The sequence below is a fragment of the Schistocerca gregaria genome, chromosome 1 (genome assembly GCF_023897955.1).
Source record: "Schistocerca gregaria isolate iqSchGreg1 chromosome 1, iqSchGreg1.2, whole genome shotgun sequence".
NCBI lineage: Eukaryota > Metazoa > Arthropoda > Insecta > Orthoptera > Acrididae > Schistocerca > Schistocerca gregaria.
The window spans coordinates 108,949,206-108,970,870 of NC_064920.1; positions in this window are offsets into that span (position 1 = coordinate 108,949,206).

Genomic DNA, 21,665 nt, shown 5'->3' on the forward strand with positions numbered 1-21,665 from the left:
ATTATTCATATTCTCACCATATCTAACTGCAACTTATCCATTTCTCTTTTTTTAAATTCTCTGACCTACTTACCCGATGAAGAGATCCAACATTCCACGCTCCGACCCGCAGAATGCCAGTTTTCTCTGAGTAGTCCAGGCTAAGAGATCCGAATGGGGGACCAGTTTGCCTCTCTCTGTAGCTGCATGTCCTAGGGAGAAATAACAGCCATAGTCTCTCGTCGCTTTCAGCTCGCAGAACCAAAATAGCAAGGTCGTGGTGGCTCTGGTACCGTGGCAGGCGTCATGGACGTCGAAGTCCCATAGAGGTCTCTGCACCATCGCGCCTTAAGCTGTGGCGGCGCGCGCCTCTTGGCCCGCTTTTAGTGTGGGGGCGCCACAGTGGAACACGTGGTCCCAGTAGCCAATAGCGGCGCCCCCGATAGCGTACTTAAACGCCGGCCACTCGCTCAGCCAGTCAGTCTAATCTCGCTTACGTCGGTTTACACCTCGCTTTGCGCTAGGCTGCTTACTTCCTGGTTCGTGTACTAGTGTTTCCTCGTGACTCTGTTGTTCGGTCCTACGTTGGCCGTGTCCGTCCTCTTCCGTTGTGTTGTTATTCGTGGACCTCTCCGCGGGTCGAGCCGCGCCTTCCGTCAGTGCTATCCGGCGACCGTCCTGGTCGCAGTTAACAACAGTGGCTTTTGTTACAAGGCCAGACCAGGCAATCACCCAGACTATAGCCGTTGCAACCACTGAAAAGACTGCAGCCCCTCTTCAAGAGCCACAGTTTTGTCAAGCCTCTCCACAGATCGATGTTGTTGCAACAACTATAAAGCCATTTGTACCCTTGAGGCATGAAAGCCGACCTACCTCAACAAGGTCCACGATGGTTCAAGGCAAGGTCTAGGCCTTCAGTTTTGGAAAAAGGTAATTCATCAGGTGATCAATTTCATCAAAACATTCAGAAAACATAAATCTTCTGTATCATGTATAACGAAAAAGTTCTCTTTGGTGAATGGCGAAGGAGTGTTATCTGTCCGTTCTGCCTCATTTGATCACAAGTCTTTCAGTATACTATCGAACTCTAACTCCAGTATCGGATCCGCTGCATCTTGCAAATCGATTTCCGCTTCTTATTCTGTTTCATCACTCATTGTTCCCATGTGTAGAGACCTTCAACGTACTTCCTATTGGCTTCATTTGTAAGTGACTTATATTACTGTACTTTCTCCATTTGGTGATCAACTGAAGTATTTCTTCTGAACTAGTACTTCTGCTCCCAAAAATTTCTTGACTTTATCTCCCTTGTACCTATATCCGTCTGTTCATTCTTAGGGGGTTGTCTGTTCACTTTGAACTGAACCGCCTACGGTGGTGTTCATTATCAATCTACACTCTCATAGAACTTCAAACTGACATCACGATTCCTCGCTACTTCGGTATCCCACTTCTTTACACTTTGATTCTTCTTGAAAATTCTCTTAAACTTCAAACTACTCTTCATTGTTACTGAATTGCGTGGTCTGAGTTCATACATGCTCCTGAGTTATGTTTTACAATCAAATATCTCATTTTGGAATCTCTGTCAGACCATAATGTAATCCAGGTGGAATCTTCCCATGGCTCCAGGCTTTTTCCACGATTACCTCCACCTCTTGTAATTCTTCAATAATATATTAGTAGAGGAGCAAAGAGACACCTGGTCCCCTCAACCACCGGCACTTTTCATGCAACTGTCCGGACTCCTCTGGGTACATGTTTGTAGCGGTGCGTGCCAAACCCAGTGAATTATAATCACACACAACTGGACAACCTCCACCCCTCCCTCCCCCCCGCCCCACCCATTGTGCTATGTCTTCATGGCGCTGCAGTCACTCACCACCCTATCACTTGTGTTCTGTTCACAGTAATGGAAGAACCGTAAAGCGTTAGCTGAGATCAGCCACCACCCCCTGACAGAAGAAGAAGAAGAAGAAGAAGAAGAAGAGTGCTGTCGGATTCGAATGCACTTCTATGATTAACCATTTCCTCTCTCACTGTATGTACAAGTACTTACGTTTTCTCTTCCTTTCAGCAGTGCACCAATCTCCTGATGTGGGACTAGCTGCCAGTTCCAGCAAGACAGATCAGGACACACATTCATTCATGGAGCCACAGTTAACTGGTACCATTGTGCTACCGTTATGTGGAACACATAATTTGACTGCCTGCAGACTGAAGCACATAAGCCTACAGGCAGACAGTGAGCGCCATCTAGTAATGAAACTGAGAATGTCAAACATGGTGTTAAAGTTCAGTTTAGCAAGATGGAGTGGGATGAGCTATGTCATGCCTTTAGCATACATCAGTGGCAAGTGACTACTGAGTAGTATACATCTCCCCCAGGCATCTACTGTTTTGGTTTAAAGCTGTCTATCATAAAGATGTATGGCGATGCAGAACTCATAGCAGGGCCGGGAGACTCCTCCATTTATCTCTGTCTTTTAAGTGTATGAACTAATGTGACCTAGGGAATGCATTATAGGCTGTGTACAACAAACTTAGTGGATGGCAGCTATATGCTAAAGCTGTGTTCGATGATGTCATGTGTTACCTGCATTAGCACAGTGTACACGTGTTTCTGCAGTGCCAAAGTCAGAAACTACAATACTGGCCATTAAAATTGCTACACCAAGAAGAAATGCACATGATAAACGGGTATTCATTGGACAAATATATTATACTAGAACTGACATGTGATTACATTTTCACGCGGTTTGGGTGCATAGATCCTGAGAAATCAGTACCCAGAACGACCACCTCTGGCCGTAATAACGGCCAGGATACGCCTGTGTATTTAGTCAAACAGAGCTTGGATGGCGTGTACAGGTACAGCTGCCCATGCAGCTTCAACACGATACCACAGTTCATCAAGAGCAGTGACTGGCGTATTGTGACGAGCCAGTTGCTCGGTCACCATTGACCAGAGGTTTTCAATTGGTGAGAGATCTGGAGAATGTGCTGCCCAGGGCAGCAGTCGAACATTTTCTGTATCCAGAAAGGCCCGCACAGGACCTACAACATGCGGTCGTGCATTATCCTGCTGGAATGTAGGGTTTCGCAGGAATCGAATGAAGGGTAGAGCCACAGGTCGTAACACATCTCAAATGTAACGCCCACTGTGACAAAGTGCCGTCAATGCGAGCAAGAGGTGACAGAGACGTGTAACCAATGGCATCCCATACCAACACGCCGGGTGATACGCCAGTATGGCGATGGCGAATACACCCTTACAAAGTGCATTCACCGCGATGTCGCCGAACACGGGTGCGATCATCATGATACTGTAATCAGAACTTGGTTCAAATGGCTCTGAGCACTATGGGACTTAACATCTATGGTCATCAGTCCCCTAGAACTTAGAACTACTTAAAAATAACTACCCGAAGGACATCACACACATCCATGCCCGAGGCAGGATTCGAACCTGCGACCGTAGCGATCACGCGGTTCCAGACTGAAGCGTCTAGAACCGCACGGCCACACCGGCCGGCAAAAAACAGAACCTGTATTCATCCGAGAAAATGACGTTTTGCCATTCGTGCACCCAGGTTCGTCGTTGAGTACACCATCGCAGGCGCTCCTGTCTGTGATGCACCGTCAAGGGTAACCGCAACCACGGTCTCCGAGTTGATAGTCTATGTTGCCGCAAACGTCGTCAAACTGTCCGTGCAGTTGGTTGTTGTCTTGCAAACGTCCCCATCTGTTGACTCAGGGATCGAGACGTGGCTACACGATCCGTTACAGCCATGCGGATACGATGCCTGTCATCTCAACTGCTATTGATAAGAGGCCGTTGGGATCGAGCACGGCGTTCCGTATTACCCTCCTGAACTCATCGATTCCGTATTCTGCTAACAGTCATTGGATCTCGAGCAACGCGAGCAGCAATGTCGTGATACGATAAACCACCATGGCGATAGGCTGCAATCCGACCTTCATCAAAGTTGGAAACGTAATGATACGCATTTCTCCTCCTTACACGAGGCATCACAACAACGCTTCAGCAGGCAACGCCGGTCAACTGCTGTTTGTATATGAGAAATCGGTTGGAAACTTTACACATGACAGCACGTTGTAGGTGTCGCCACCGGCGCCAACCTTTTGTGAATGCTGTGAAAAGCTAATCATATGGATATCAGAGTATTTTCTTCCTGTCTGTTAAATTTCGCGTCTGTAGGGCGTCATCTTCGTGGTGTAGCAATTTTAATGGCCAGTAGTGTATTAGCACCATTAATATTAACTCGATACATACTAAATTAACAGATGGAATACCAAATTTTTTGTAACTCCTGTATGTCTGCATGCCGTACAGGATGAGTTTAGGGCATACAAGGAAAATATAGCGGTTAATGAATTAAAAAAACGGTTAGTAAAGGTATGTATGATTACTGAAATAATATCCCATTGCAAAATTTCCTTTATTTCACAATTCCCTCAGTCAAATATCAGTTTTAAAGTTTACAAAGATGTATTGTCGTTGTAGCTGTGAGTGAGGTAACGAAAGGAAACAGTGTCGGTACCAAACTGATTAAGCTGCGTTATCTGCGCATTTTTAAAGAAAAAGCGCATATATGAAAACATTATTTTATTTGTTCCTATTACATCCTTCGCAACACATTGTAGTTGGAGGACGTCCATCAATTTGACATCGTGCATTCACTGAGAAACACTTGAGGTGAAAGCCGTGTGATATACCGCATAACAATGTTGTCAGTGATTTAAAACAAAAAAACAAAAAATAGAGAACTGCGTTCAAATTTCGATGCATATTTAAAAGTTTCCTATAAATGTCACGAAGCACGCTACACACATTTTTAGTTTGATGCTACTCGAACAGGGGATAAGCATCGACACCTTCATCTTATTTTTTCACGTCGAATCCATAGTTCTCCAGCTGCAGTATCGAGACATATTCATTTACTTGAAATCGAGTCACTACACTTTCAAATACTTAGTTTTCAACTATTTTTCAGAGTCACCTAAATACTCACTTCTCCAATTCAAAAGACACACGTCTAGGTCAGACATAATCTCTTCTTATTTGTTACCCTACCAAAAATTCTATACACTCTCAGATACACGTATAAAAATACTTATTAATTTTACATTTACGTTTACACAAAGAGTGTTGTGTGCTGTCCTTAGGTTAGGTAGGTTTAAGGTTCTAAGTTCTAGGGGACTGATGACCATAGATGTTAAGTCCAATAGTGCTCAGAGCCATTTACACAAAAAATAACTCTTTCCATATTTTTGTTTGGTTTAGTTTTAATGACATCTAGTTTATTTTTTTAAATTATTACTAAAATCTACATCTAAATCTTATTTTTTAAATTATTACTAAAATCTACATCTAAATGATCTACTTCTCTCGCCAGGCTACACCGGTCGCAAGTCTGGGGCCTCACCTTACAAGCGATGAGAAAGGAGAAGAGGGAGGAGTAACACCTCGTAAAAAAAAACCGGGGTCCAACTGGTCCGGCTGATGGCACCCTGTAAGGGCCCCTCCCTAGGGCACAGGTGAAAACTGGTCAACGGCTTCCAAGGAAGATGAAGATGGTTGATACAATACCAATGGCAAGGAAGGCTGCAGAACCAGAAGGGGAGAGGTTGGTCTCCATAGCCTGGGAAGGCAACTAATCTAAGGTAGTAAACCCTGAAATCAAACCTAACGGAGCTTAAAACCTCGGTAGTAACATTAGTAACATGATTATTTCGTAACAATCCTAATTCACCCAACAACATTTTCAACGAAGGCATGGGGGACAAACTTACAGATATAATTACCCCAGGTGGTACTCAATGCACCGTCGCCTCCAACGACGTCAGTGGGCCATTGGATTCCATGGAGACCACATCAACATGCTACAAGGATGAGTCGGAGCATCCTGAAACCTCAAGATACAAGATACGGCATAAACAATACAACTACTTCGACACACTGAACGTTAACTCCTTGCTCAAAATGAGGAAGTTGAATCATCTGACAGACACTCTGTCACAACACAAGATTTTTATGACAGCGGTACAAGAGACCATGTATACAGATGAACATGCCTTTGAATCTCAGGGTCACCGAATCTTCAAGGGCAAAGTGGGATGTAGAAAGATGAAGAACGTCCCACACCTGCGAACTGGATTCATTGTCAGTAACAAAATACTTGATTCAGTTACCGACTTCCAGTCACCTAACGGTCAAGTGTCTATAACATTTCAATGCTCCAGTAAGATCTACACCATTGTGAACGTATACGCACCTATTAACCTGGACAACAAGAAAAATCCTGAAGGTACAGACCAGTTTGGGAAGAACTCGAGGACACTGTCGGCAAGATCCCAGAGCGGAATACAGTCATATTATTGTGTGATTTTAACGCCCAGTTAGGGAAAGAGCGGAACTATAAAAGTTAAGTGGGGGAACACCCAGCTCACATGCACACTAATAGAAAAGGAGAACGACCTGTGGGTCTCTGTAAAGCATTTAATCTAGTACTGAAATCAATGGCCTTTAAGCATCTACCAAGAAAACAGAAGACATGGACTTCACCCAATGAACCCCTAGGAGAGTTTCAAATTGTTCATGTGTCATTTCAAGAAACTCCTGTAGAGAAGTCCAGAATGTGAGAGTGTTAAGAGGGGTGAACGTGGACGGACCACTACCTCTCAAAAATAAAGTTCCGATTCCCACCTAGGAATACAAGAAAGTCTCAAACCCAAATTTACCAAGTTTGACTTCGAAAAACTGAAAACCTGCAATACGCTTACAGAGAAAAAGCAAACACTAGATCATGAATGCAACAACTGCAACCATCTAAGGAACAAATTAGTAAAAGCCGCAACAGAAGTCGGCCCACTGAATAAACAGAAGAAACATGAGTGGTGGACAAGTACCTGCAAGCAAGCGATCGCAAAGAGCCAAGCAGCTTGGCTAAGCTGGAGCTCATAGAAGTCCGAAACAAATAAGCAGAAGTTCACAGAACAGCGCCGGCTAACTGCCAAAACCATCAGGCAGGTTAATAGTCAGTACACTCAAGACCAATTAACTCAATTAGATGAAGATTTCAAGAAGAATAACACTAGAAACTTTTACCAAACTTTCAAGCAAAACCTTAGTAGCTGTGCCCCACCCAGGTTACACTTCAGAGGACCAGATGGAAACTTAGCCTATAATGACAATGACAACTGCCCCATATTGGCCAAATATTTTGAGAATCTCCTCAATTGTGAGTCCCCAAAAAACCTCCTTTATCTATCAAGACAACCCAGACAACCAATCTCTAACCCTCCAACAGAAGAAGAAGTGAAAAACATCATTCAGTCCCTGAAGAACAACAAAGGACTAGGAGAAGACGCTATAGTTGCGGAGCTGTGGAAGCAAGTTGGAGATGAAGCAATCAGCAAGTTGACCGAGATCCTACCGAACATTTGGGATACTGAGAAGTTACCAGATAACTGGACATCTGCTCTGATCCACCCCTTACATAAGATGAGTAATTTGACTGACATCAACAATTATAGAGGGATCTCATTGATACCAGTCACCTATAAGATATTATGTAAGGCATTATTGAACAGAGCCGAACCTCAATTGGACCCAGAACTTGGAGATTATCAGCTGTGGTTTTCGAAAAGGACGCTCTTGTGCTGAACAGATCCTTAACTTGAAGTCAATATTAAGTTAAAATAAACCAGCGAATAAACAGTACGTAGTTAGTTTCGTTGACTTCAAGAAAGCATACGATTCAATTGACAGACATACTCTTATGAGAATTTTGCAGGAAATGGGCCTGGACCAGAAAACCCACAGCCTTATCCAAAAGACCTTGAGTAACACTAGATCACGAGTAAAGTTCAGGGGAACACTTTCAGAAAGCTTCGAGATAAAGACAGGAGCTAGACAGAGAGATGGCTTCTCTTCAACTGTGTGCTGGACAAGGTGATCAGATAGTGGCGAAAAGAAATGGAAGTACAAAATATACCGAGCGGTATTTACCTAGGACACAAACGAAAGGGACTAGTAGTAGACTGTTGAGCTTTCGCAGATGATCTGGCACTTATAGTAAGCTCAGCAGAAGTAGCAGTAAAACAGCTCAATATGCTCAAACTCCAGGCTGCCAAGGTAGGACTTCAATTGTCATTAGAAAAGACAAAATACCTCATCAACATCAGTGATACTCCCAGTGAACTACAGTTGGAACATGGTCAAATTGAGAAAGTTGTCAGATTCAAGTGTCTAGGAGAATGGTTGGAACCTGGTCTATCAGGAGGAATAGAACTAACAATTCGGATAAATAAGTTACAATTAGCATATCGATTAACCAAGAACATATATAACAAGAAATGCCTATGTCGCAACTCCAAACTAAAACACTACCAAACAGTTATCCGGCCTGAAACCCTATATGCCTCAGAATGCTTGAATCTGGACAGGAAAGGTTTGATAGATAAACTAGAGATTCAGGTGGGGAAGATCCTGAGAAAAATTCTGGGACTGGTCAAAACAGATGGTGAGTACAGAAGACAATCAAACACCAGGAGCTGTACAATCATAGCGAGAAAAGCACAGATGTAGCCAGGAAGAGACTTATAGCTTTCTATGGACATATCACAAGGGTGGACCCAACAATACTGACCAACCGACTTCTCAACTACTGAAAGAGCAGGAAGACCGTGACACCATGGCTGACAAAAGTCAAGAAAGACATCCAGAAACTGAACGTAACTGAAAGTGACATTAGAAAGCGAGCACTTCTCAGAAGGCTACTAAAAGAAAAGATTTTTCAGGAGAAATCACCTCATAAAAGACCGATGCCCTGTGGACAAAAGAGAGAACGGAGGAACATAGCCAGAGAATGTGGGATTACTGAGCAAACATAAAGTCCCTCTCCAGGCTTAAAAGTTGAATATCGCGGTCCTTAGCTGGCCCATTCGAAAGAAGAAGAAGAAGAAGAAGAACGAAACAAATATCTCGAATTATATCACACATCTAATTTTCTTTCTGTAAAATATGTTCTATAGCTTTAACAATTAGCTCTGCACCTTCCTACAGTTCTTCGAGGTACAAGCACTTGGGGATTTTAATTTTGTCTCTTACTTCCTCCGAGAAACTATCGTTAAAGCATTGCACACCTTACTGTATGTACGCTGACGGTACTACTCTTATATAATCTTTAAGGATTTTTGTATATATCTTAAGGTTAACAGCTTTCCCAACCTAGTGTCCATTACATGTAATTTCTCATAAGTTTTAAATATTGCAAATAGCTGTTCTGCTGTTAGGTGTACAACCTCCAGTTTGCCATATGTAGATAGAATATTTTTGAGTCAATCCAAATGGAAATGGAGATTTATAAAAAAAAAATTTGTGTCTCCTTTAATGTAGTAAACGTCATCGATTTAACTGATTTCTGACAGTACTCTAACATATGACCAATTTCAATTGCTGTTTACTGTAATTACAGATATTTTGTATTCCCCTGCCCTAGCCAGATTTTTCCATACTCTATGTTTAAGACAATTAGTAAACCTTGATCGCAAATCTGCAATAGCTTCTTTTCCAATTGGAGTTATCCCTTTATGTCAGTTGTCATCGAATACTTCTATTTACGTTGCTTGACTTCGATGACCTCCATTTCCCGTTTTCTTTTTCGTGCGCTCAACATATTAATTGTACTTGTGGGGGTAATTTCCTTAATGGCGAGTGGATTAAATCTGTTTAACACACTGGTTATCTTTCTTGAGACGCTTAGAATAGCATTGTTTCGAAGATCCAGGTCTAATTCAGCAAAATTTGTATATGACGGTATTGTGGAGATCAGCGTCCTATATTGAGAAAAGTATGCTTTTCCAGCTTCAATATAACAGTTATATCGTCTCCGTTGGAGTCAGTGTTAAGAATTTCCAGGTAGTTTAGAGGTAGATAATTAAAACTGTATGCAGACGTAATATAGCTTATTAACTTTTGTCGGTCTTGAGTGACTGGATTCTTATTATCCCAGTAGGCAAATTGCAAAACATTGTCAAACATCACACATCAGTTGTTCAATAACTTTTTTGTCTATTGACACCACATAGAAATGATTGGCATCATGTACAGTGGGGCACATCGTAAATACTGTTTATTGGTGTTTAATACATTTCAACAGCCTTGCACATTGTCAAACACACTATCCATTCCGTAGCTGTACATTGTAGCCTCCATCCTGGTAATACCATCTTCTTTAGCCAAAGAAAATCGCATGTTTGGATTCTTTATAAAATCTATAGGATGTTTGCCAACAAGTTGTTCACTCCTGGACTTGTTATTTTGGAAATAAATTCGTTATATATCTTTACTCTGCAATTGGAGCTCGTCTAAGTTAAAGAGGCAGTCTCATCTGTTTTATCGTTGTCTGCAATGACAGTGATGTTTCCCTGGCAGTCTCCTTCAATGCAAAAGTCGTGATTTGACGTTAGGTAGCTGCAGCACCTCCGTTTTGTTAAAAATACCTGCAAAGTCTTGCCTCATGCCCAAATCCAAAAGGTAATGGTAATTTACAAGAAACTGCTGAAATATTCCAGGCAGCGTTCCCATGAGGATATCCATTTTAACGACGGCTAATTCCACTTTGTTTGGAAGGGACACAGGATTTTAGTATTTCTTCGAAATCGTTTCCGGTCTTCCCTTACCTTTTCCGCAATATTTCATCGACATCTACATTTATACTCCGCAAGCCACCCAACGATGTGTGGCGGAGGGTACTTTACGTGCCACTGTCACTAAATCACTTTCCTGTTCCAGTCGCATATGGTTTGCGGGAAGAACGACTGCCGGAAAGCCTCCGTGCGCGCTCGAATCTCTCTAATTTTACATTCCTGATTTCCTCTGGAGGTATAAGTAGGGGGAAGCAATATATTCGATACTTCTTCCAGAAACGCACCCTCTCGAAACCTGGACAGCAAGCTACACCGCGATGCAGGGCGCCTCTCTTGCAGAGTCTGCCACTTGAGTTTGCTAAACATCTCGATAACTCTATCACGCTTAGCAAATAATCCTGCAACTAAACGCGCCGCTCTTCTTTGGATCTTCTCTATCTCCTCTGTCAACCCGACCTGGTACGGGTCCCACACTGATGAACAATACTCAAGTATAGGTCTAACGAGTCTTTTGTAAGCCACCTCCTTTGTTGGTGGACTAAATTTTGTAAGGACTCGCCCAATGAATCTCAACCTGGCACCCGCCTTACCAACAATTAATTTTATATGATCATTCCACTTCAAATCGTTCCGTACACATACTCCCACATATATTACGGAAGTAACTGTTACCAGTGTTTGTTCCGCTATCATATAGTCATACAATAAAGGATCCTTCTTTCTATGTATTCGCAATACATTTGTCTATGTTAAGGGTCAGTTGCCACTATCTTCACCAAGTGCCTATCCGCTGCAGATCTTCCTGCATTTCGCTGCAATTTTCTAATGCTGCAACTTCTTTGTACACTACAGCATCATCCGCGAAAAGCCGCATGGAACTTCCGACACTATCTACTCGATCGCTTATACACGGTATATTGTGAAAAGCAATGGTTCCATAACACTCCCCTGTGGCACACCAGAGGTTACTTTAACGTCTGTAGGCGTCTCTCCATTGAGAACAACATCCCGTGTTCTGTTTGCTAAAAACTCTTCAAACCAGCGACACAGCTGGTCTGATATTCCGTAGGCTCTTACTTTGTTTATCAGGCGACCGTGAGGAACTGTGTCGAACGCCTTCCGGAAGTCAAGGAAAATGGCATCTACCTTGGAGCCTGTATCTAAAATTTTCTGGGTCTCATGAACAAATAATGCGAGTTGGGTCTCACACGATCGCTGTTTCCGGAATCCATGTTGATTCCTACAGAGTACATTCTGGGTTTCCAGAAATGACATGATACGCGGGCAAATAACATGTTCTAAAATTCTACAACAGATTGATGTCAGAGATATAGACCTATAGTTTTGCACATCTGCTAGACGACCCTTCTTGAAAACTGAAACTACCTGTGCTCTTTTCCAAACATTTGGAATCTTCCGTTCCGCTAGAGACTTGCGGTACACGGCTGTTAGAAGGGGGGGGGGGGGGGGGGCAAGTTCTTTCAGGTACTCTGTGTAGAATCGAATTGGTATCCCGTCAGATGCAGTAGACTTTTCTCTGTTGAGTGATTACAGTTGCTTTTCTATTCCTTGGACACTTATTTCGATGTCAGCCATTTTTTCGTTCGTGCGTGGATTTAGAGAAGAAACTGCAATGTGGTCTTCCTCTGTGAAACAGCTTTGGGAAAAGGTGTTTAGTATTTCAGCTTTACGCGTGTCATTTTCTGTTTCAATGCCATTATCATCCCAGAGTGTCTGGCTGAAGCCAGAGGTAAATTCTGCCGAAATTTTTACATCCACTTACTAATTTAACGTAAGACCAGAACTTCCTAGGATTTTCTGTCAAGTCGGTACATAGAATTTTACTTTCGAATTCACTGAATGCTTCACGCATAGCCCTCCTTACACTAAATTTGACATCGTTTAGCTTCTGTTTGTCTGAGAGGTTTTGGCTGCGTTTAAACTTGGAGCGAAGTTCTCTTTGCTTTCGCAGTAGTTTCCTAACTTCGTTGTTGAACCACAGTGGGTTTTTCCCGTTCCTCACAGTTTTACTCGGCACATACCTGTCTAAAACGCATTTTACGATTTCCTTGAACTTTTTCCATAAACACTTAACATTGTCAGTGTCGGAACAGAAATTTTCGTTTTGATCTCTTAGGTAGTCTGAAATCTGCCCTCTATTACTCTTTCTAAACAGATAAACCTTTCTCCTTTTTTTTATATTCCTATTTACTTCCTTATTCAGGGATGCAGCAACGGCCTTATGATCACTGATTCCCTGTTCTACGCTTACAGAGTCGAAAAGTTCGGGTCTGTTTGTTATCAGTAGGTCCAAGATGTTATCTCCACGAGTCGATTCTCTGTTTGATTGCTCGATGTAATTTTCGGATTGTGCACTCAGTATTATGTTACTCGATGCTCTGTCCCTACCACCCCTCCTAAACATCTGAGTGTCCCAGTGTATTTCTGGTAAATTGAAATCTATAACATGCTGAGGACATTTATGTGAAATGTGTTCCAGATTTTCTCTCAGTTGTTCTGCCACTAATGCTGCTGAGTCGGGAGGTCGGTAAAAGGAGCCAATTATTAACGTGAATCGGTTGTTGAGTATAATCTCCACCCATAATAATTCACAGGAACTATCCACTTATACTATCCACTACTACTAACACCGACAAACACGCCACCACCGGTTGCATGCAATCTATCCTTTCTAAACACCGTCTCTGGCTTTGTAAAAAATTTCGGCAGAATTTATCTCTGGCTTCAGCCAGTTTTCTGTACCTGCCAAGCAGAACACAGCATGTCGTTCTGAATCGAGAGAGTCGTGCCCCAGTGGAGAGTTATGGGACCATTACTTTTCACAATACATATAAATGACCCAGTATATAACGACGGAATTTCCATGAGGCTTTTAGCGGATGATGTTGTTGTGTACAGAGAAATCGCGACGCTAGAAAACTGCACCGAAATGCAGAAACGTTCTATGAGGATCGACACTAGGTGCAGCGAGTGGCGATAGACTCTCAATGTGTGGTCTCCAGCACTCTACCTCAAGTTCCCTCCCCTGAATCGAGTTTGGCAAGTGCGAGTAGGTTTTCAAAAGCACATAACATCATAGGTCAATGTTTGCAGATATCGTGCTATACCCGTATGATGGGCAACCAAGACTTGCGCTCTTGCTAAGCTACAGGCCATGTTCGTTCACAGTGCATGCAATGTCCAGTGGCGCAGCTGCCGGCGAGCGAAGCTGTGGCAACCCCGACCGTGTCAGCGCTGCCTTTAATCTCTGCAACAGCAGCCACCGGACAAAGCCCTATGTCTCTTGTCCCCGAAGTTAACCAGAATGAGACTGCTCGTAACAGTTAATTAATAATGGACATTAGCAACTAGATAATGACAGTACAGCCCAGGTGCCAATAAGGAACCCGAGGCTCCACTTGCCAAAAGATAGAACCGTGCGCAAGAAACAAATGTAACAACAGGAAAAGCTGAAACCGGAGCAAGAGACACTCTTTCGAGAAAGCATAAAAATGATAAGACTGGCTTACAAGGACTCTGAATAATTAGCACTGACTTTACGAGAAAAAGGAAAGTAAACCAGCAACAAACAACACGAGGAACGATCCGGAGGAATTGGAAGAAACTAATCAAGATGAAGAAATGGTTGAAATTGAAGGAACGGCGTAGAACACTGGTCAACAAGAAGGTAAAAATCGAAAAGGGTGAAGAAAACTTTGCTAGAACAGATATGTGGAAAAGGATATATTTCAGACAGCGCTTTTCATGACGAATATCAGAAGGGATAACGCATAAAACAATATGAATACAGCACAAGCATCCTAAAAAATGGGCCACTCTTTGCACCTACAACATATGCAAGATATCCCACAAGTAGCTAACGTTTATATACTGCTTTTACGAGAAGTAACAGGTATTAGATTAGAGAAGACATGTGATATAACGTCATAACCAACCCTGGTATTGGTACAGAGCTGGGAACCGCCACTCTCACAAAAGAAGGAATTCATGTCACAGAAATAGAAAAGCTGCCAAATCGTAGAGGAACTACAGCAGCAGTTTCTAACGCCCACTTCATCAACGTTTACCCACTCTGGCAATAATGACAGGCATGCTAGAGCTGATTTTTTTTTAAAGTGAGGTCGTTCCTCTTTCGAGTAATCATCAAGATCACATAATCTTAGCTGGTGATTTTAATTCTATCCTGAGCTCACAAGACTAGCCACCGAATTTCAATAAATCTATAGAATAGGAGCATGTTATCCACCAAGTTCTGTTGACCGACAAGTGGTAACATACCCACAGTGCAACGCCCAGCTTTACGTACTGTACCTGTCACACAGCAGGTAAGCTGGACGGGATTTACGCATCAGCCAGTTTAAAGAAACAAGTTCTCCAGTCTGAAATGAGGCCCACTAGTTTCTTTGATTATGCTCCTCCATGCTTCAGTTAATGTGAAGACACAAGAAACTTACCAAGCTGGGGGCATCTGGAAACTGAATATCACACATCTATAGGATGAGGAAAGTTAGGTGACATGTTCTAATATATGGAAAGAATCTGAAAGCAGATTCTCGTTACACAGTTCTACTATAGCTTTGCGGTTACTGTGTGCAAAGTCTAAGATAAGAAAAATGCTGCTTGAATGCTTATTGTTGTTGTTGTTGTTGTTGTTGTTGTTGTGGTCTTCAGTCCTGAGACGGGTTTCATGCTACTCTATCCTGTGCAAGCTGCTTCATCTGCCAGTACCTACTGCAGCCTACATCCTTCTGAATCTGCTTAGCGTATTCATCTCTTGGTCTCCCTCTACGATTTTTACCCTCCACGCTGCCCTCCAATACTAAATTGGTGATCCCTTGATGCCTCAGAACATGTCCTACCAACCGATCCCTTCTTCTAGTCAAGTTGTGCCACAAACTCCTCTTCTCCCCAATTCTATTCGATGCCTCCTCATTAGTTATGTGATCTACCCATCTAATCTTCAGCATTCTTCTGTATCACCACATTTCGAAAGCTTCTATTCTCTTCTTGTCCAAACTATTTATCGTCCATGTTTCACTTCCATACATGGCTACACTCCATACAAATACTTTCAGAAACGACTTCCTGACGCTTAAATCTATACCCGATGTTAACAAATTTCTCTTCTTCAGAAACGCTTTCCTTGCAATTGCCAGTCTACATTTTATATCCTCTCTACTTCGACCATCATCAGTTATTTTACTCCCCAAATAGCAAAACTCCTTTACTACTTTAAGTGTCTCATTTCCTAATCTAATTCCCTCAGCATCACCCGACTTAATTCGACTACATTCCATTATCCTAGTTTTGTTTTTGTTGATGTCCTTTTTATATCCTCCTTTCAAGACACTGTCCATTCCGTTCAACTGCTTTTCCAAGTCCTTTGGTGTCTCTGACAGAATTACAATGTCATGCGCAAACCTTAAAGTTTTTATTTCTTCTCCATAGATTTTAAAACCTACTCCGAATTTTTCTTTTGTTTCCTTTACAGCTTGCTCAGTATACAGATTGAATAACGTAGGGAAGAGGCTACAGCCCTGTCTCACTCCCTTCCCAACTACTGCTTTTCTTTCATGTCCCTCGACTCTTATAACTGCCATCTCATCTGGTTTCTGTACAAATTGTAAATAGCCTTTTGCTTCTTGTATTTTACTCCTGAAACCTTCAGAATTTGAAAGAGAGTATTCCAGTCAACATTGTCAAAAGCTTTCTCTAAGTCTACAAATGCTAGAAACGTAGGTTTGCTTTTCTTAATCTAGCTTCCAAGATAAGTTGTAGGGTCAGTATTGCCTCACGTGTTCCAATTTTTTCCATTCGTCTGTAAAGAATTCGCGTTAGTATTTTGCAGCCGTGACTTATTAAACTGATAGTTCGGTAAATTTCACATCTGTCAATACCTGCTTTCTTTGGGATTGGAATTATTATATTCTTCTCGAAGTCTGATGAGTGCTCATGGCGAAATAAAAAGACGACCGAGTTTTATTTTCATGGTCTTAGAGGTTTCTATACTTTCTACGTGCGAGTAATAGAGAATTACACAACGATTCAAAAAATCAAATGGAAAATTTTAGATCTGAAATAACAGAAGACTTTAAAATACTACGGGCGAGAATGTACGACATCATGGAGGGGGAAGAACTATGAACTTATAATTCCGTGCTTAAAAAGAAGAGAGGTGACAGAAAAATATTGACAAAAATTAAACAAACCAATGGAACAACTCTTACAAAACAGAAAGAAGTCAGGGAACAGTTCACACATACTTCTCCAGCAAACATACCGAAGACAAGGCTCGGCTAGAGTTCATAAGGAACGTACAGGGCAGACTGAGCACAGGGCAAACAGAAAATCTCACAGCGCAGATAGAGGGGGACGAACTGAAATATGCAATAGCATAAAGTCCTAAAAACAAATCGCCAGGACCTGATGGCACCCCTGTAGCATCCTACTAAGTGTTCTGGCCACAAAAGAAAAGAAAGTTGCTATGCATGTACAACGAAGTCATGAACGGAAATGTCGACGTCCCTAAAGGATTCCCAGAAGGGATCACAGTTCTAATTGCAAACAAATTCAGTAAGCAAATGAACTGAAAACCTTCAACCAATTACGCTACTCAAGAGTGATTACATGTTTCTGGCCTATGTTTTAGAATGAGAACGAAGATTGTTATGAACTCAGCAACCGGTCCGTACCAAACATGTGTAGGCAAACAAGACCCGGATCTACGATATTTCCGAACCGGGGCAAAAACTTGATAGTGCCCCCTCCCCCCCCCCCTCGAGCATTTGAGATAAGACGTAAAAATTTTTTAAAAGTCCATTTTTCAAACATACGTAGATTTTGTAACGCACATCTTTTTGAAGAGTCTGATATACACTCCTGGAAATGGAAAAAAGAACACATTGACACCGGTGTGTCAGACCCACCATACTTGCTCCGGACACTGCGAGAGGGCTGTACAAGCAATGATCACACGCACGGCACAGCGGACACACCAGGAACCGCGGTGTTGGCCGTCGAATGGCGCTAGCTGCGCAGCATTTGTGCACCGCCGCCGTCAGTGTCAGCCAGTTTGCCGTGGCATACGGAGCTCCATCGCAGTCTTTAACACTGGTAGCATGCCGCGACAGCGTGGACGTGAACCGTATGTGCAGTGGACGGACTTTAAGCGAGGGAGTATAATGGGCATGCGGGAGGCCGGGTGGACGTACCGCCGAATTGCTCAACACGTGGGGCGTGAGGTCTCCACAGTACATCGATGTTGTCGCCAGTGGTCGGCGGAAGGTGCACGTGCCCGCCGACCTGGGACCGGACTGCAGCGACGCACGGATGCACGCCAAGACCGTAGAATCCTACGCAGTGCCGTAGGGGACCGCACCGCCACTTCCCAGCAAATTAGGGACACTGTTGCTCCTGGGGTATCGGCGAGGACCATTCGCAACCGTCTCCATGAAGCTGGGCTACGGTTCCGCACATCGTTAGGACGTCTTCCGCTCACGACCCAACATCGTGCAGCCCGCCTCCAGTGGTGTCGCGACAGGCGTGAATGGAGGAACGAATGGAGACGTGTCGTCTTCAGCGATGAGAGTCGCTTCTGCCTTGGTGCCAATGATGGTCGTATGCGTGTTTGGCGCCGTGCAGGTGAGCGCCACAATCAGGACTGCATACGACCGAGGCACACAGGGCCAACACCCGGCATCATGGTGTGGGGAGCGATCTCCTACACTGGCCGTACACCTCTGGTGATCGTCGAGGGGACACTGAATAGTGCACGGTACATCCAAACCGTCATCGAACCCATCGTTCTACCATTCCTAGACCGGCAAGGGAACTTGCTGTTCCAACAGGACAGTGCACGTCCGCATGTATCCCGTGCCACCCAACGTGCTCTAGAAGGTGTAAGTCAACTACCCTGGCCAGCAAGATCTCCGGATCTGTCCCCCATTGAGCATGTTTGGGACTGGATGAAGCGTCGTCTCGCGCGGTCTGCACGTCCAGCACGAACGCTGGTCCAACTTAGGCGCCAGGTGGAAATGGCATGGCAAGCCATTCCACAGGACTACATCCAGCATCTCTACGATCGTCTCCATGGGAGAATAGCAGCCTGCATTGCTGCGAAAGGTGGATATACACTGTACTAGTGCCGACATTGTGCATGCTCTGTTGCCTGTGTCTATATGCCTGTGGTTCTGTCAGTGTGATCATGTGATGTATCTGACCCCAAGAATGTGTCAATAAAGTTTCCCCTTCCTGGGACAATGAATTCACGGTGTGCTTATTTCAATTTCCAGGAGTGTATAAAACATATATGTTCGAGGAAACGTAAGAATGTTATTCGGTCTTAAGTGGGCCAAAGTGCAATGCCACAGCTCTTCACACATCATTCTGCTATTGCACGTCACTGTATTTCACTCTGTAGACTTCAAACGTTTACATTTTGTAATGGAAGCCACCAAACCCATATTCAGAACAATAGAAATTGAAATGTCCTGTGGTGCCTCTCCTGCACACAGTCGACCAGTTTGATGTCATATCCCCCTTTAAAAAATGCTCACAATTAATACTGGGTGGGATTATTTGTGACCGGGAGGATAAGAACTCTTCTGAAAATTTGCAGTCATTATTGCCTATTAGGTAATAACTTCCACTGTTATGTGACATGAAATAAAGTATGGGAAACATAAAACCAGTAAAACCAAGAGACACGCAAGACAGTACACATTCTTCAATCCTTAGAACCTAGATTTTTTTTTCTCTGATCTTGCTACAGCTTTACACGGCGTGCTTTCCTTTCTGGGAAAGAATCTATTACCTCATCAAACGTTTTGCTACTTGAATAATCAAAATGTCGTTGTATAATACTGGAAAAACTATTAATACGAATAGTACACAAGAATGGTGAGGTTTCTCGATTTGAATACGTCTATTTTGTCACTGTCTGCTAAATAAAACAAAATAGGCCTTTCTAATATTGCATCAATTGTAACACACGCAAAATAAGCGAGACTGTCTTGGCACAAGTCATTTTTATGTTCCTTCTTTACGTAAATACACGACAGAACATTTGTGACACCCCAAAACGTACCTACAGAGGATATTGTAGCGAATATTGTGGCAGCTATCCTACAACTTCCACAGCAAAAAAATGGTTCAAATGGCTCTGAGTACCCAACATCTGTGGTCATAAGTCCCCTAGAACTTAGAACTACTCAAACCTAACTAACCTAAGGACATCACATACATCCATGCCCGAGGCAGGATTCGAACCTACGACCGTAGCGGTCGCGCGGTTCCGGACTGAGCACCTAGAACCGCTAGACCACCGCGGCCGGCAACTTCCACAGCAGTCCGCCGGTGTAATTAGAATGGAAACAGCTAGGATTTTACGCACATGTAAGCCACCTAACAGCAATTTGTCGCAAGCCCAAAGTAAGGCGCTGAGGGATATAAATGCAGATAGAAATATTATTGTTCTTATTCAGTTAAGGGCAATTCCACCGTCATATTGAACAGTGACTGTCATAGGAAGATCAATGATATTTTGATTCCCACCAATTACAAAAAGCTGCAGAAGGATCCGACTGTAAAGATTTTAAAAATGACCAATCGACTGTTGAAAGCGTCTTCATTGTCCTCTGACGATAAGACGCTGCTTTGTGAAACAGAAGCGTACCCACCTAGACTTTATGGGTTACCCAAAGTGCATAAACCTGAGGTTCCGTTGAGGCAAATTGTCAGCGTTATAGGGGACCCACCCATAAGTTAGCTAGACACCTTGCCTCAATGCTACAACCTTATGTTGTTAGGACGCACAGTCAAAAATTCAGCTCGTTTCACTGACAAGTTAAAGGAAATGAGCGTGGTCCCGGATTATATCCTCGTCAGTTTTTGTTGTGTCGTTATTTACCATGATTCCTGTAAACGAAGCTATCTTAAACATAGCGGATATTTTTCCTACCGATATTGTGGCATTATTCCGACACTGCCTCACTACAACTTACTTTCAATACAATAGTGACTTCTATGAACAGATTGACGGGGTGGCTATGAGCAGTCCTCTTAGTCCTGCTATGGCCAACTTGTTTATGGAGACTTTTGAAGAACGGGCGTTGCAGACTGCCACTAAGAGACCAGCCAGATGCTATCATTATGTCGATGACATGTTCGTAGTATGGACACACGAAGAAGAGGAGTTGGACGCCTCCCTGACTCATCTAAACAGCATTAATCCAAAAGTCCAATTTACTATGGAGACAGAGCGTAATTGGCAATTGAATTTCCTGGATGTGTCTGTGATTAAACGACAGAACGGAACGTTGGGCCATAAGGTGTATAGAAAGGCCTCACATACTGATCGTTATCTGCGTAAAGATTCAAACCATCACCCTGGACAAAAAAGGGATGTAATAAAAACTTTAGTAGATAGGGCGCACAAAATTTGTGAACCTGTTTATTTAAAAGATGAGATTGAACATCTACGGTATTTAAGATATGCAAAAGATGCACGACACCCTTTGGCTACGCCGGGGGTATATAAAATTCCTTGTAATTGTGGACAGGTGTGTATCGGTACAACAAAGAGATGCGTGAACACAGGTCTTGTTGAACATAAGAGGAATTGCCGCCTGGTCACACGGATAAATCGGCCGTAGCAGAACATGTTTACCAGTAAGGTAATCATGAAATAAAATTCAGCGATAGCATCGTATCTAAAAGCTCGAATTGTTATCCGCGCATGTATGAAGAGGCTATTGAGATTGATAAACACCGTAATAGTTTTAACAGGAAAGACGAAGGTGTTGAACTGGATAAAATTTGGATGTCAGCGTTGCACCGGAAGCTTGACGATCTATTACTTTCAATCAAGAATGTTGGCATTACCAGAGACAATCTCATAGCCGACGCCACGTGATGGACAGTTGTGCACTCTGTACTGTCTATATAATCAGCGTTTCCTCGAGTTCTCTTTGCAGTTCGCCGCTTTACCT